Genomic DNA, 4,751 nt, shown 5'->3' with positions numbered 1-4,751 from the left:
AATGATAGGCCTTCCCTGGGTAAGGGGCGGGAGTGAAGTGCCCAGGCAATCTCAAACTCAGTGAGCAGCAGGAGGCCAGGGGATGAAAGGACCCACAAAGGATGATTCTGACAAAGATACTTAATACACACTGCCTCTAGTAGTATCACCTGGACTCTGGTGCTGCCACCTCAGCTGATTTGATGGAGACTTGCTTCACTCACGGACACACCAAGTCCCCAAATAAACAGTCTCAGGAGGTCACCTGCTACAAGCACGACCCAAACCCAGGCTCCACAGCCAGCTTGCATGAGTCTGAGCATCCCCATTTGGGAAAGGACAGTGTCCCTGTAGTATCACACGAGTGTCCCTTCAGGGCCCACCTTCAGACCCCATCTCCACACATGTTTCTGTCAGTTACTCTCATGGAAGAACCTTCCTGCCCAAGGTACTACTTCAGGCGATCATCCCACACATCTTGGCCGACAATCCACTGGCAATCCGAGCAAGGTGAGCCAGCAGCCAAGAATCCCAAAGTGAATTGCTAACTGTGTTCAGGCCCAAAGCAACCACACCTCAGCAATCCTGTTCGACTCTGAGCAGTTGTGACCTGACAACCAGCCGAGAAATTTAAGGCTCCTGGTGTCCACGCTGCAGCTGGATGCTCCCCGTTCAAAGTCCCAGAACCAGTGGACAGGAGTGGAACAACGTGCCCTATGCCCTACAGAGAGACGGGAGATGGGTGTGGATCCCACAGGTCGACACTCCACAACCTTGCACACCCACACTCACCACCCCAGGAACCACATTTCACAAGTGATGTCAAGGTAATTCTACTTAGTGGTCACTGAGTTCAAGAAGTAGGGGGGTCCTGAAAGGAAAATATCAACTTGCAGTGGGACGATGGATGGCTCCGCAACAGCACCTGTCAGGATAGGGAGCAGGGAAAAGGTTCCTGCGCCGCCTCCTCTTCCTGAGCAGCAGACTTCAAAGAGCAGCAGAAAGGATACAGCTACAGCCCAGAAGCAAGGGATGCCCCAGGTGATGGCGATCCTCCAAGCCAAGTCAGGCTTCCTCCTCTGATGATTCTTGCACATGAACTGGAAGTAGGCCCTGCAGTTCTTCTTATGCTCAGAGCTCAGTTCCACCAGCAGGGCAGCCAGTGCCTGCAGCTCATCTTGCCCTGGAAGCTCAGTAGTGCTCCCAGGCCTTCCCTGGCTCTGCTCCTCCACCGTCTTCTCAGCTCCTGGAAGAACCCCTATTGCTGCTCCTCATCTGCCACAACCTCCACCTCCTCCATGACGTCTTCCGCAAGCAGCTGGAACCACCACCCAATCCCCACCACGTCTCCGTCCACCAGGGGCTCACCGTCGTCCACTGCCTCCACCCTGCATAGCGTGGCTCCTTTGCCTGGAATGACAACTTGTGGCTGTAAGGTCCCAGCCTCAAAAAGCCTGAGGATGGCAGGCCACCAACCCCAGCGCCCTGAAACTGGAGCTCACAACTAGGAAGGTCTGGGGTCTCAGGATGCTCCTGCATTCCTCTGACGGCCTTTCACACGCCTCTTGGCCCTGGTCGTGACCCCAGGCTGGGGCAGATGCCAAGGGATGGGACATAATAGCACAGCAAGTGGTGTGTAAATGCGGCTCAGGTTTCAGTAATCCTGTGGGACCCACTAGCTCTTTGGGGGCGGGGAGTGAGGGGGATGGTAGGGAAGCGGGGGCTGGTGTGTGTCCGGTGGCCTGAGGCTGAAGAAAGGGGTGGCAGGGACAGGGTGAACAGGCCCTGGGGAAATCAGCCGAATAGGCGGATCCCTAGGCCGTGAGCCACGGATAGGCTGCTGGCCCAAATCTAGTCCAATGGCTGAGAGAGTGGTGGGTGGCACCCTTCTGGACACGCCCCTCAAACGTAGGAAGTCTTCCACAGTTCCTGGGCTACAGCGCACCCACATGGCATATACCGCTCCAGGGAGTAATGGGTTTTGCATCTGCTGATACTCCAGGCGCTGTCATTGTCCGGACTCTGGAAATCCCAACGACGGGTTCCTGCTTCACAGTCTGAACAGCTTACTCCTGTGTCCCTCAGGACCCTCAATAACTGAGAAATTTCCCTGAGGATTCAAAGGATAAACAGGGACTCCACGTGCCTGGATACTTTTTCTCCATGGGACACAGAACCTGTTGTCCGGATGCTAGGGGAGAAGGGAAAAACCACACTGTTGGCTACAGTTGATCTCCACTGTTCAGGGACACCAGAGCCTTAGGGTACAGAGCTGGCTCTGTGTCTCTTCATCTCTGCTTCTGGCATAGCACTGTTTTGGGCAACCCTTCCATGTGTGTACCAAGGGCTGGTGTCTGTTTGTCTCCATCTCTCTAAGTGGTGCTCTTGCTGTCTGTCACTCTCTGCACACCAGTGCTCATACGAGAAGTTTATATGAGAAGGCAAGCCCTGCTCCTCCTTAGTGAGTTGCACCCATGGGAGATCAGACTTTGTTAGTCCACACGTTCGGAGAGTGCTTTCTCAAACTTGAAAGTCCACAGTGTGTGGTCACTGCTGAACTGCAGAAGGTGCGGAGTGACCCTCCCTCCATCGCTGGACAGACGTGAATAGTGTAAAGGCCTCAGGTAGCTTGGCCACACTTTGCACAGATGGAGAAATGGGGCATGGCCTGGGGCCTGAGGGCACTCCCTGAACATTATTTGAATACCTGCCAGGGAGATGGTAAGGACAGCTCCCCATTAAGTTCCATGACACACTGGTGCCAGAAACATGCATGGCTGCCAGTTTACCCTATCGAGGCCCTTTCAAAGCGGTTCTGTTCTCCATGTGAGAACACATTCAAGCCTGCCCGGTCACCCAAGCCTGTGGGGCTGGGAGCAGCAAGAGGAACAAGATAAGCCATCCAGCCTATAGTCCTGAGAGCCAATATATGTGTTCTGCAAAGAGTACAAAGAGTGATGATTCAGACTGGAAGACTGCAGGTAGCAGGTGCTTATGCTGCAGTTCTGGTCCATCACTGAAACCACACAAAATAGGCAAGGGTTGCTCATGCTCATGGTAAGGTCAGGCAAAGTATGCCTGGCACTTGGGAAGGATGGAAAGGCCCTTGTATCAGGGTGTTCAAAGGGCTGTGGGGTCACCCACCGTGGCTTCTGTGTCTGGGATTGCAACCTGTTCTGTGTCTCAGATCTTCTGCACTCTCACTGGTCACCCCCAGGCACTTTATTCCTGCCTCTCCTTTCTGCCAGGAATCCTTGCTGGACCACTGTGATTCCACTCAGAACTTGCTCACTCAGTGAGAAAACGGGGATCAGTAAGTATGTCTACATATGTTCTGTGGGTTTGTGTATGTGTGTGTGTGTGTGCGTGCGCACGCGTGTGTGTGACTCCCACATCTGTTATTTTCGGAATCATTCACTTTTACAACAATAGCTGTCAGCTAAGGTGGCTCTGATGTACTGTCTCTGGTCATTTCTGACTCAGAGGCTAATCCTCCTCAGATGCAGGCCTGAAGGAGACACACAGAGTCATGGCTGCGACACTTACAGGTGTGGCCCTGCCCGGACTCTACTCAGCTGTGCCTTTGGAGCCTGCCAATTGCCCAGTACCACACTTCCTTCAGGGTCCACCATTCTGCCCCCTCGCCTCCACCCCTCCTCCTGCTCCTGCCTCTGCACCTCCCCTCCTCCTGAGCACTGGACCACAACGAGTAGCAGAAAGGATACCACGTTGGCCCAGAAGCCAGGGATGCCCTGGATGTTGGCACTCTTCTGAGCCAAGCCACGCTTCCTCCTCTCATGACTCTTGCACATGAACCAAACGAAGGCCCTACAGGTTTTCTCAGGCTTAGAGCTAATTTCCACTTACAAGGTCGCCAGTGCCAGCATCTCATCTAGTGCCGGGAGCTCACTCGGGCCTCCAGGCCTTTCCTGGCACTGCTGCTCCAATGTCTTCTCCTCCAGCTCCAGGGAGGACCCTGTTTCTGTTATTCATCTGGCACAACCTCCACATCCTCAGTGATGTCCTCTGCAAGCAGCTGGAAACCCCGTCTGATCCCTGCCACGACTCCGTCCACCTGGGCCTCGCTGTCCTCTCCTGCCTCCACTCTGAAGAGGGTGGCATCTTCGCCTGGTGTGGCCACTGGTGGCTGCAACGTCCCAGCCATGCACAGCATCACCAGGACAGGCTGTTGCTGGCCAGATGCTAAGGAAGTAGGGAAAAACCCCACCGTTTGCCACGTTGATCTCCATTGTTCACGGACACCAAATGGGAAAGGGGACGGAATGAATCAATTTCCCCTTTTGATCACTCAACAGGAGGTCCTAGTCACCAGGTCTCATTCATGTTCCTCAAAAAGAAAGCTTGTACTTCAGCATATAGACAAGTTTCCTCTCAGCGATGTTACTGTGTACACGCATATATTTGTGTACATGTGCACGTAGAAATTTTAGTGCTTACCAAAATTCAAGGTCCTGGGAAAGAAAGCTTGTACTTCTGCATATGGACAGGTTTCCTCTCAGCGATGTTACTGTGTACACGCATATATTTGTGCACATGTGCACGTAGAAATTTGAGTGCTTACCAAAATTCATGTTCCTTGAAAAGAAAGCTTGTACTTCGCATATGGAGAAGCTTCCTCTCAGGGATGTTACTGTGTGCACGAGTGTGTTTCTGCACATATGCGTGCAGAAATTTTAGTGCTTACCAAAACTCAAGTTCCTGGAAAAGAAAGCTTGTACTTCTGCATATGGACAAGTTTCCTCTCAGGGATG

General features: G+C 53.1%; 1 pseudogene; it reads right to left on the bottom strand.

Annotated features, from left to right (window-relative positions):
• Window positions 1-406: 406 nt before the first annotated feature.
• On the bottom strand, window positions 407-1,595 carry LOC132659016 (testis-specific Y-encoded protein 1-like; annotated as a pseudogene).
• Between the last annotated feature and the right edge of the window lie 3,156 nt (window positions 1,596-4,751).

This window comes from Ovis aries, chromosome Y, assembly GCF_016772045.2.
Source record: "Ovis aries strain OAR_USU_Benz2616 breed Rambouillet chromosome Y, ARS-UI_Ramb_v3.0, whole genome shotgun sequence".
NCBI classification, from domain to species: Eukaryota; Metazoa; Chordata; class Mammalia; order Artiodactyla; family Bovidae; genus Ovis; species Ovis aries.
This window is presented reverse-complemented; position numbering and strand designations above follow the sequence as displayed.